Source organism: Coregonus clupeaformis, chromosome 20, assembly GCF_020615455.1.
Source record: "Coregonus clupeaformis isolate EN_2021a chromosome 20, ASM2061545v1, whole genome shotgun sequence".
NCBI lineage: Eukaryota > Metazoa > Chordata > Actinopteri > Salmoniformes > Salmonidae > Coregonus > Coregonus clupeaformis.
In genome coordinates, this window is record NC_059211.1 from 43,377,633 (window position 1) to 43,390,134 (window position 12,502).

General features: G+C 41.7%; 1 protein-coding gene across 3 annotated transcripts in view; it reads right to left on the reverse strand.

Annotated features, from left to right (window-relative positions):
• Positions 1 to 12,502, reverse strand: part of LOC121533449 (nuclear factor 1 C-type-like) — a 110,137-nt gene that overhangs the window by 74,844 nt on the left and 22,791 nt on the right. The gene's annotated exons all lie outside the window — the stretch shown is intronic.

The window sequence follows — 12,502 nt, forward strand, 5'->3', positions numbered from 1 at the left end:
TTTGTGAGCACATAGGCTATAAATGCATGCATGTTTATGTACAGTGAGGGAAAAAAGTATTTGATCCCCTGCTGATTTTGTACTTTTGCCCACTGACAAAGAAATGATCAGTCTATAATTTTAATGGTAGGGTTATTTGAACAGTGAGAGACAGAATAACAACAACAAAATCCAGAAAAAAGCATGTCAAAAAGGTTATAAATTGATTTGCATTTTAATGAGGAAAATAAGTATTTGACCCCCTCTCAATCAGAAAGATTTCTGGCTCTCAGGTGTCTTTTATACAAGTAACGAGCTGAGATTAGTGCTCCTAATCTCAGCTTGTTAGCTGTATAAAACACACCTGTCCACAGAAGCAATCAATCAATCAGATTCCAAACTCTCCACCATGGCCAAGACCAAAGAGCTCTCCAAGGATGTCAGGGACAAGATTGTAGACCTACAAAGGATGGAATGGGCTAAAAGACCATCACCAAGCAGCTTGGTGAGAAGGTGACAACAGTTGGTGCAATTATTCGCAAATGGAAGAAACACAAAATAACTGTCAGTCTCCCTCGGCCTGGGGCTCCATGCAAGATCTCACCTCGTGGAGTTGCAATGATCATGAGAACGGTGAAGAATCAGCCCAGAACTACACGGGAGGATCTTGTCAATGATCTCAAGGCAGCTGGGACCATAGTCACCAAGAAAACAATTAACACACTACGCCGTGAAGGACTGAAATCCTGCAGCGCCCGCAAGGTCCCCGTGCTCAAGAAAGCACATATACATGCCCGTCTGAAGTTTGCCAATGAACATCTGAATGATTCAGAGGAGAACTGGGTGAAAGTGTTGTGGTCAGATGAGACCAAAATCGAGCTCTTTGGCATCAACTCAACTCGCCGTGTTTGGAGGAGGAGGAATGCTGCCTATGACCCCAAGAACACCATCACCATCAAACATGGAGGTGGAAACATTATGCTTTGGGGGTGTTTTTCTGCTAAGGGGACAGGACAACTTCACTGCATCAAAGGGACGATGGACGGGGCCATGTACCGTCAAATCTTGGGTGAGAACCTCCTTCCCTCAGCCAGGGCATTGAAAATGGGTCATGGATGGGTATTCCAGCATGACAATGACCCAAAACACACAGCCAAGGCAACAAAGGAGTGGCTCAAGAGGAAGCACATTAAGGTCCTGGAGTGGCCTAGCCAGTCTCCAGACCTTAATCCCATAGAAAATCTGTGGAGGGAGCTGAAGGTTCGAGTTACCAAACGTCAGCCTCGAAACCTTAATGACTTGGAGAAGATCTGCAAAGAGGAGTGGGACAAAATCCCTCCTGAGATGTGTGCAAACCTGGTGGCCAACTACAAGAAACGTCTGACCTCTGTGATTGCCAACAAGGGTTTTGCCACCAAGTACTAAGTCATGTTTTGCAGAGGGGTCAAATACTTATTTCCCTCATTAAAATGCAAATCAATTTATAACATTTTTGACATGCGTTTTCTGGATTTTTTGTTGTTGTTATTCTGTCTCTCACTGTTCAAATAAACCTACCATTAAAATCATAGACTGATCATTTCTTTGTCAGTGGGCAAACGTACAAAATCAGCAGGGGATCATATAATATTTTCCCTCATTGTATGTGTTTGTGCTTGTGCTTGCACATGAAGGCCAATTCATTTGGAGTGATTGTGTGCAGAGGTCATCTATCCAAATATAATAAAATGAAATGTGCACATATAAGCAGAGTTAAAGATGTATTGCGAGTAGTACAGTGTTCAAATCGGTACAAGCCATTTTCCATGCTGCCCTTTTGGCTTTGTATGTTTGCCCCTGTGTCTAAGAGGTTTAACGCTTTGTGGAATACAAATGTCCCAATATCAACTATCCAGTGATCATCTCTTTCGTAGAACTGTACAATTCCAAATAGAACATTCTAGAATCTCTTTCCTCAAAGGGTTAATATGTTGATTAATGGAGTCTCTATGGGCTGCTTGGTGTCCACACACAGAGGTTGGAGCAAAGCGGAGTGTGAAGGTGCTTCAGAGAGCCAATACAGGCCCTAGGAGCCGGCCCAGGGAGCATAATTGGACATGACTGTTGCACTCTGCAGATCTCATGCAATAAACAGTCTGCAGCACTGCTCTCAGCAGCACAACATTTTAAGTGCTTCCAGCTGTCCCAACCATGGCTGCCTGCTCCAAGCGGACGACATCGGTTTCAGATAAATATTATTTTTTTTTTAAACATCCCTCCCACACTGATGTTTCATTTGATCCGGGATGGCCAGTGTATTCTTTCCTTTGTTCTTGAAAAGTAACACTACTGTTTGCATTAAATAAAATATGCATCATGTCCTTGAGGGCATTCTGTATGATAAGGTTTATGCTTTTTTAAGTTTAATCGTAATAAAACATCTGTGGTGACATCCTTTACTCAGGTTTATTCAGTCTGGCTTAATTGTATTCCTATTCGGGACAGTTGTAAAAACCAATATATTGAAAGCAGTGACTCCACTGAGAAGAGGAAACCAGATGTATACCTTCTATTTTAAACAGTAACAGCAGGGCAAATTGTGTTTTCATGTCCGCTTATGTCAACTTTATATCTGAACAGGGTTCAAAGAAAACAGTCAGCTGTAATTTTGGGGTTCAGAGTCCCTTGTCTTGGCTTGTTGAATGCACAGCACACATACCCACATCTCCAATCAGGGGCGGAAGAGAAGTGATAGAGTTACGGTGTAAACCTTCCAAAGCTAACAAAGAGAGCAGAGAGAAACTCTCCTGATAGAAACCAGAGGCCTGGAAACAAGACAGACAATCTGATGAGGGCTTTATGAATGTCCAAAAAGAGAAGGCAATTCAACACTGCCATGGGTACAGCAATCTCTCAGTGCGTCTATATAACGTCTACATAACGTTTGGTTTTTGAACTGAACGTTTCAAGTAGAGCTGCAGCTCTCCAGTCAAAATGAAGAGAGGTTAGCTTCCATTTCAGGCATTCATAAATCATATGTGTTTTAGCCAAATGATAACACCACAAAACGTTTACGGGGGAAAGCCTGAAGACATTGTAACAGTTTGAGGCCAAGGCCAAATCCATTTTCAATGTGTGCTATACTTCTCAAATGGGGGCCTATTTAACAGTCTAGCCCAGAAATAAAAGACTCCTAACCATGGATGTTCCCCTGCCTGGCCCATGTAGCTGCTCTCATTAAACACATTGAGCTGGAATCTCCACCAACCATTCCTGCGGCAAAAGTAAACACTAATTAGGCTTTCACTGAGGTTAGTTCATATTTTTGAAATATTTCCATGACGTTTAGAGTGAACTCCAAACTTTAAGGTAGGTCCCTCTTTTCCACTTATCCCTGCCTCCACTTTTATGATGTCCTTATGTTTTCTTAGCTCCTTCCATCCACATACCCCCTAGCTATAGCCTCCATCTGTGCAAACCAGACTTTTACAGGCCCCTAATGGTAGTCTTTAGCCACACAAACCTGTCCCTCTTTCACCTGCGCTCTAGCGTCTCTCCAGCCCAACCCCACCCCAATACACAGGTGAATAGAGATCTGAGACCAAACAGACGCCTTCATTTAAATGTACCCATTAACCTAGCTGCGAAACAAGTGTTGCCTTATTGCGTTTTTACTACAGTAAACACGAGGATGAAAAAGCTGTGCAGAGGGAAGGGGTTGAGAAGCAGGCCCTCTCTCTCCTCTTGCCTTTCCATATTGCTCTGATTTTCCTACAATCAAAATCAAAAGGTTGCCTTGACTTCAGATCTGTTTATATTTTTATTTTACGCTCTGACGATGAGATTGTTATTGATAAACAGAAGTGATGAATGAGATCCCTATGGCAAACCGACTGCAGATCTTTGATCGGAGCCTGGGTCTGATGGCAGCTCAGCACAGAGGCCTGCTGAGAGATCTGCCCTGTGCACCTAGCTCAGTCTGGCCATTCAATGGTATCCCTTACAAAAACAAAGAAAAACATATGAAAAAAATCAGATGTGAAAAAACTTGGTTTTCGGACACGTGTGAACAAATCACATCTGAAAAATGTGAATGTATTTCTTTTATTATTCACGAGCCAGACACGTGGTTTTCAGACGAGTGATGTTTCACATGTAAATTTTTCATGTGACACTTATTTTTCACACGTTTATTTTTGACCACTTCCAGCTACATTTGGTCTCCCATCCAGAGACAGACCAGGACCAACCCTGCTTAGCTTCAGAGGCAATCCAGCAGTGGGATGAATGGTGCTATGTTGCTTGAATGAACGTGCCAAAACATAAAATGTATTTCACAGAAGAAAAAACATTTGCATCCATTTATAATTCATTTGTTCTCGCATTTAGAAATTATTTCCTGGCAAAATTTTGTTTTGCTATCAATATCATTATTTTTGTATGCAATACATATAATTTTGTTCTCGACTGTTCTCGAGTTTTGCTTGATATTAACGACGCAAAAGTAACTCCCTCACTAGAGCAGTGGTTCCCAAACGTATTATAGTCCTGTACCCCTTCAAACATTCAACCTCCAGCTGCGTACCCCCTCTAGCACCAGGGTCAGCGCACTCTCAAATGTTGTTTTTTGCCATCATTGTAAGCCTGCCACACACACACACTATACGATACATTTATTAAACATAAGAATGAGTGTGTGAGTTTTTGTCACAACCCGGCTCGTGGGAAGTGACAAAGAGCTCTTATAGGACCAGGGCACAAATAATAATAATCAATATTTTGCTCTTTATGTAGCCATCTTACATATAAAACCTTATTTGTTCATCAAAAATTGTGAACAACTCACCACAGGTTAATGAGAAGGGTTTGCTTGAAAGGACGCACATAACACTGCAATGTTGGGTTGTATTAGAGAGAGTCTCGGTCTTAAATCATTTTCCACACACAGCCTGTGCCTGTATTTAGTTTTCATGCTACTGAGGTCTGAGAATCCACTCTCACATAGATACGTGGTTGCAAAGGGCATCAGTGTCTTAACAGCGCGATTTGCCAAGGCAGGATACTCTGAGCGCAGCCCTATCCAGAAATCTGGCAGTGGCTTCTGATTAAATTCAATTTTCACAGAACCACTTGTTGCAATTTCGATGAGGCTCTCTTGTTCAGATATCGGTAAGTGGACTGGAGGCAGGGCATGAAAGGGATAACAAATCCAGTTGTTTGTGTCGTCCGTTTCGGGAAGTACCTGCGTAATTGCGCACCCAGCTCACTCAGGCGCTTCGCTATATCACATTTGACATTGTCCGTAAGCTTGAGTTCATTTGCACACCAAAAATCATACAATGATGGAAATACCTGTGTGTTGTCCTTGTTAATGCAGACAGAGAAGAGCTCCAACTTCTTAATCATAGCCTCAATGTTGTCCCGCACATTGAATATAGTTGCGGAGAGTCCCTGTAATCCTAGATTCAGATCATTCAGGCGAGAAAAAACATCACCCAGATAGGCCAGTCGTGTGAGAAACTCGTCATCATGCAAGCGGTCAGACAAGTGAAAATTATGGTCAGTAAAGAAAACTTTAAACTTGTCTCTCAATTTAAAAAAACGTGTCAATACTTTGCCCCTTGATAACCAGCGCACTTCTGTATGTTGTAAAAGCGTTACATGGTCGTTGCCCATATCATTGCATAATGCAGAAAATACACGAGAGTTCAGGGGCCTTGCTTTAACAAAGTTTACCATTTTCACTGTAGTGTCCAAAATGTCTTTCAAGCTGTCAGGCATTCCTTTGGCAGCAAGAGCCTCTCGGTGGATGCTGCAGTGTACCCAAGTGGCGTCGGGAGCAACTGCTTGCACACGCGTTACCACTCTACTATGTCTCCCTGTCATGGCTTTTGCGCCATCAGTACAGATACAAACACATCTTGACCACCAAAGTCCATTTGATGTCACAAAGCTGTCCAGTACTTTAAAAAATATCCTCTCCTGTTGTCCTGATTTCCAGTGGTTTGCAGAAGAGGATGTATTCCTTAATTGACCCCCCATAAACGTAACAGACATATACCAGGAGCTGTGCCAGGCCCGCCATGTCTATTGACTAATCCAGCTGTAACGCATAGAATTCACTGGCTTGTATGCGAAGCAGTAATTGTTTCAAAACATCTCCTGCCATGTCACTGATGCGTTGTGAAACAGTGTTGTTTGATGAAGGAATTGTCTGTATAGTTTTTGGGCCTTTTCCCCCAGCATTGTCCCAGCCATATCCGCGGCAGCATGAAGAATTAAGTCCTCCACAATAGTATGGGGCTTGCCTGTCCTAGCCACTCGGTAGCTCATCATATAAGATGTATCTAGCCCCTTCTTATTAATGGTATCTGTTGCTTTTATACATGTCTTACTACACGAAAGTAGTCTTATTTCTCCCTCAAACAACTCCTGTGGCTTATTTTTCAAATTGGCATGTTTCGTTTCTAAATGTCTGCGCAAGAGTGAAGGTTTCATCGAGTTGTGAGATTTTGCACATATAACACACTGTGGCTGAGGAAAGGCACTACTTCCAATATAAGTGAACCCCAAATCAATGTAGGTCTCATCATATTTGCGCCTCTTCGATGGTCCAACGTCCCTGTCTGTTGTTCGGTGCTTTCCCGGGTAAGGGGGCAGTAACTCTTCGGCTGCATCAGACAAACAACTGTCAGTGTCCATGCTAGCTGGGCTAGCAACAAATGTAGAATTACTGATGCTAGCATTGGATGTGCTCGTGGAAGCAGAACAACTTGTGTCGTCTACAGGTGCAGGTGTAGTACTGCTGGTAGTAGCAGTACTACCAGTAGAGCTGGTATGTGTCTCTATGGACTTACTTTTGTTACTCATTTTCGAGCAAAACGGAATGAGTAGCACCTACGTTTGGCTACATACGGACTGTTAGTGGAATTCCCAAGAGAGTAACGGTTAATGTGATTGGATGTTAATTATTTGACTAGGCTACCTGTATTTGCCATTGTGTTGTTATTTAGCTGAACACTAGATGGTTTAATTGTATTTTTGGCAGTGAAATGAGGCTACTCAGGCGAGAAAAAAAACATCACCCAAATGTATAGCCCCGTTGGAAAATCTAAATGGACTGTTTGAAAATGTGAATCACACTTTTATTTGGCATACCCCCGACGGTACTGCGCATATCCCTGGGGGTAAGCGTACCCCAGTTTGGGACTGCCGCACTAGAGGATTGCACCATATAATAACACTATTACTCTATTAAAAGGTGTTTCAAGTGGCAATCCTTAATTGAAACATTAACAAAGCCACAGTTTCAGTAAAAAGCTGAGGGATGGGGCTTGAGAAATGCAACCACTCTCAAATCCATAGACAATGCTATGGAGGCAAGGACCTGACTATCCATGATATCAAAATTATAGTTGTAACCATGTTTTTAGGATATACAGTTGCTGTTTACACTTACTTTGTTTACAAACATTGGAGTAAAACAAGCCTATATTTTGAGTTCTGATGGGGTATGACAGTTCAACCTGGTCTCAGAGCATTTCGTATTATTCTGTAGGAATGAATGACATTTTATTTTCGTGTCAAATTGCCAGTTGGCACAAACAAACATTACAATAATTCACTGTGATAATTCATTGATAATTCTTCTTCCGGTGTTCTCTGCAGTGCGCATCACATAAACAGTGAAAAAATACATAATAGTAAATAAGGTTATCCAAACAATAATTATATCCCTAGAGAAGTAAAAAATATATATACATACACTACCGGTCAAAAGATTTAGAACACCTACTCATTCAAGGGTTTTTCTTTATTTTTTACAATTTTCTAAGTAGTGAAGACATCACAACTATGAAACAACACACATGGAACCATGTAGTAACCTAAAAAAAGTGTTAAACAAATCAAAATATATTTTATATTTGAGATTCTTCAAAATAGCCACCCTTTGCCTTGATGACAGCTTTGTACACAAGGGGGGGGTATACAGAAGATAGCCCTATTTGGTAAAATACCAAGTCCATATTATGGCAAGAACAGCTCAAATAAGCAAAGAGAAACGGCAGTCCATCATTTAAGATGGTCAGTCAACAAGGAAAATGTCAAGAACTTTGAATATTTCTTCAAGTGCAATCTCAAAATCCATCAAGCGCTATGATGAAACTGGCTCTCATGAGGACCACCACAGGAAAGGAAGACACAGAGTTACCTCTGCTGTAGAGGATACGTTCATTAGAGTTAACTGCACCTCAGATTGCAGCCCAAATAAATGCTTCAGAGTTCAAGTAACAGACACATCTCAACATCAACTTTTCAGAGGAGACTGCATGAATCAGGCCTTCATGGTCGAATTGCTGCAAAGAAACCACTACTAAAAGACACCAATAAGAAAACTTGCTTGGGCCAAGAAACACGAGCAATGGACATTAGACCGGTGGAAATCTGTCCTTTGGTCTGATGAGTCCAAATTTGAGATTTTTGGTTCCAACCGCTGTGTCTTTGTGAGACGCAGAGTAGGTGAACGGATGATCTCCGCATGTGTGGTTCCCACCATGAAGCATGGAGGAGGAGGTGTGATGGTGTGGGGGTGCTTTGCTGGTGACACTGTCAGTGATTTATTTAGAATTCAAGGCACACATAACCAGCATGGCTACCACAGCATTCTGCAGCGATATGCCATCCCATCTGGTTTGAGCTATCATTTGTTTTTCAACAGGACAATGACCCAACACACCTCCAGGCTGTGTAAGGGCTATTTGACCAAGAAGGAGCGTGATGGAGTGCTGCATCAGATGACCTGGCCTCCACAATCCCCCGACCTCAACCCAATTGAGATGGTTTGGGATGAGTTGGACCGCAGAGTGAAGGAAAAGCAGCCAACAAGTGCTCAGCATATGTGGGAACTCCTTCAAGACTGTTGGAAAAGCTTTCCTCATGAAGCTGGTTGAGAGAATACCAAGAGTGTGCAAAGCTGTCATCAAGGCAAAGGGTGGCTACTTTGAAGAATCTCAAATATAAAATACATTTTGATTTGTTTAACACTATTTTGGTTACTACATGATTCCATATGTGTTATTTCATAGTTTTGATGTCTTCACTATTATTCTATAATATAGAAAATAGTAAAAATAAAGAAAACCCTTGAATGAGTAGGTGTGTCCAAACTTCTGACTGGTACTGTATATACACACATACATATACACTGTATATATACACATACAGTGCATTCAGAAAGTATTCAGACCCCTTTACTTTTTCCACATTTTCTTACGTTACAGCCTTATTCTAAAATTGATTAAATCGATTTTTTTCCTGATCAATCTACACACAATACCCTGTAATGACAAAGCAAAAACAGGTTTTTAGACATTTTTGCACATATAAAAATTAACTGAAATATCACATTTACATAAGTATTCAGACCCCTTAATCAGTACTTTGTTGAAGCACCTTTGCCAGCGATTACAGCCTCAAGTCTCCTTGGGTATGACGCTACAAGCTTGGCACACCTGTATTTGGGGAGTTTCTCCCATTCTTCTCTGCAGATCCTCTCAAGCACTGTCAGGTTGGATGGGTAGCGTCGCTGCACAGTTATTTTCAGGTCTCGCCAGAGATGTTCGAGCGGGTTCAAATCCGGACTCTGGCTGGGCCACTCAAGGTCATTCAGAGACTTGTCCCGAAGCCATGCCTGCATAGTCTTGTCTGTGTGCTTAGGGTCGTTGTCCTGTTGGAAGGTGAACCTTTGCCCCAGTCTGAGGTCCTGAGTGCTCTGGAGCAGGTTTTCATCAAGGATCTCTCTGTACTTTGCTCCATTCATCTTTGCCTCGATCCTGACTAGTCTCCCAGTCCCTGCCGCTGAAAAACATCCCCACAGCATGATGCTGCCACCACGCTTTACCGTAGGGATGGTGCCAGCTTTCCTCAAGACATGACGCTTGGCATTCAGGCCAAAGAGTACAATCTTGATTTCATCAGACCAGAGAATCTTGTTTCTCATGGTCTGAGAGTCCTTTAGGTGCCTTTTGGCAAACTCCAAGCGTGCTGTCATGTGCCTTTTACAAGCGTGCTGTCATGTGCCTTTTACTGAGGAGTGGCTTCCGTCTGGCCACTCTACCATAAAGGCCTGATTGGTGGAGTGCTGCAGAGATGGTTGTCCTTCTGGAAGGTTCTCCCATCTCCACAGAGGAACTCTGCAGCTCTGTCAAAGTGACCATCGGGTTCTTTGTCACCTCCCTGACCAAGGCCATTCTACCCCGATTGCTCAGTTTGGCCGGGCGGCCAGCTCTAGGAAGTCTTGGTGGTTCCAAATTTCTTCCATTTAAGAATGATGGAGGCCACTGTGTTCTTGGGGACCTTCAATGTCTGACATGCCCTGTCAACTGTGGGACCTTATATGGACAGCTTTGTGCCTTTCCAAAGCATGTCCAATCAATATAATTTCCCACAGGTGGACTCCAAGTTGTAGAAACATCTCAAGGATGATCAATGGGAACAGGATACACCTGAGCTCAATTTCGAGTCTCATAGCAAAGGGTCTGAATACTTATGTTTTTTATTTTTAATAACTGTGCTAAAAATTCTAAAAACCTGTTTTTGCTTGTCATTATGGGGTATTGTGTGTAGATTGATGAGGAATGTTTTTTATTTCATACGTTTTAGAATAAGGCTGTAACGTAACAAAAAAGTCAATGGGTCTGAATACTTTCCGAATGCACTATATGTCTGCTTGTTCTCATGTCTTTTCGGTCTCGTCTCGTTCCTTCCTTCGGTGCTGTGCACCTTCCCATTTACACCAGAGATCTGTATATAACGATGAGATGCTCATGTCTCCGCCCTAACAATGGGAGTCGTTGTCCCAAAGGCGGGAAGGCAAGCTTAGGTTTAAAATAAGCACATAGAAATGAATTGGGCTTATTTTGGACAGATTTTGGCGAGAGTGAAACCTCTCGCTTCGCCTTTCACCCAAGCCCCTCCCACTACCACTCAACAACAACAACGATGAGATCACTTCTTCCTCTCTGACAAATGGTTTCAACTTGCTATTTGCATTTGAGGTTTGGTCCAACAGAATCGGTAATTTGGAAACCGAAACACATGGAGACATTGTCGAGCGCGCATTACAGTACCACGTATCGGCAGCAGCATTTTAGTCAAATAAAGATTGCTATACTAGCTGTTTAGTCTGTTTTATAAATGTGCAATAAGCATAAAACAATTATATAAGAAATTGGCAACTCGTTCTCATTCTGAGAACGAAGGTAGGCCACTTGATTTCAACATCTGAACAAAGTGGACAGGCTAGCATGCTGTTCAAAGAGTTGGAGACAGACAGAAGGTTGTGTTCATAACAATTAAACTGCTTTGCCATGTTAGCTGAATTCAGACCTTGTGAAATTATACCTACATCCAAGTTGGCTGAACTTGAAATATAAATATTAGCTGGCTACTCACTAGCACGTGGGCTTGTGCTTGAGAGATTGTTGATGAAACCGGTGCAAATGTTCTATAATGCCTGCTATATTATTAGTGAATGTGCATTATGCATGGTTCTGGTAAAACATTTTACAAAAAGGGCATTTATAGCCAGACCTGAAAGCCAGAGCAGTGATTATTGCAAAAAGAACTGGTAGAACTATCTTGATAAAATAATTAAATTATTAGTGGGTCTTATGGTTGTGGAAGGTATATATTCAGCCTAGGTATAATTTCACAAGCTCTGAATTCATTTGATTATTGCTGACTGTTTTAAATGCAGTGTATTTGACATTTAATTGTACAAACAACGTTTATTTTGAGAAAACATTTATTTACATTTTTATCGCCCATAAGTTTGAAAAAAATAGAGATATGAGTTTTAGGCCATATCGCCCAGCCCCATGTGAAAATGCAAATTTGACATGTTTTTTTTCTTCCTTTTTTTAAGGGATATACTGGTGGCTACTGGAGTCAGTGGCCAGAAATAAGTCTAGAGCCCTGCACACAGAGAGGAAAGACATGGCCTTCACAGCTGTATTTATGCAGTAATTTAATCATTTTGTTATTGCAGAGCCCAGGGAGATGTGCTTTTATTCCTGCTCGTTGCTCGGATACCATTTTTATTATGTCTTAAACAGAGAATGTAATTTCTTTGCCAATCTTTTTTCAAGGAGAGAGGAATTGGGAGGGGTTTGGGGGTTGGTCTTTCTAGCGGATGAGAGAATGGTGGAGTTGTGGTCAGATGTACAATGTCGCCATGGTCACACTTTGTGCCAAGCATGTGTCCCAACCCAAGCAAACAACGAGTGGAAAAAGTGTTCTTACAGTTAATGAAATAAATCTAAGCAGTGGAACTTTCAAATGACTTCTGCCAGAATTGATCAACTTTGCCATCAGGAAGGTTGGTATAGCCTTGTTCTATTTTGCATTGTGAATATTGTAGGTACGGTATTATGAAGATTTTTTATTTTTTTTTCATATTCTCTTTATCCAGGCAAGTGCAATGGAGAAGTTATTAAGCTCTGAATTTATGCCTTTCTAAGCTTTCATGACAATAATCCCTCCC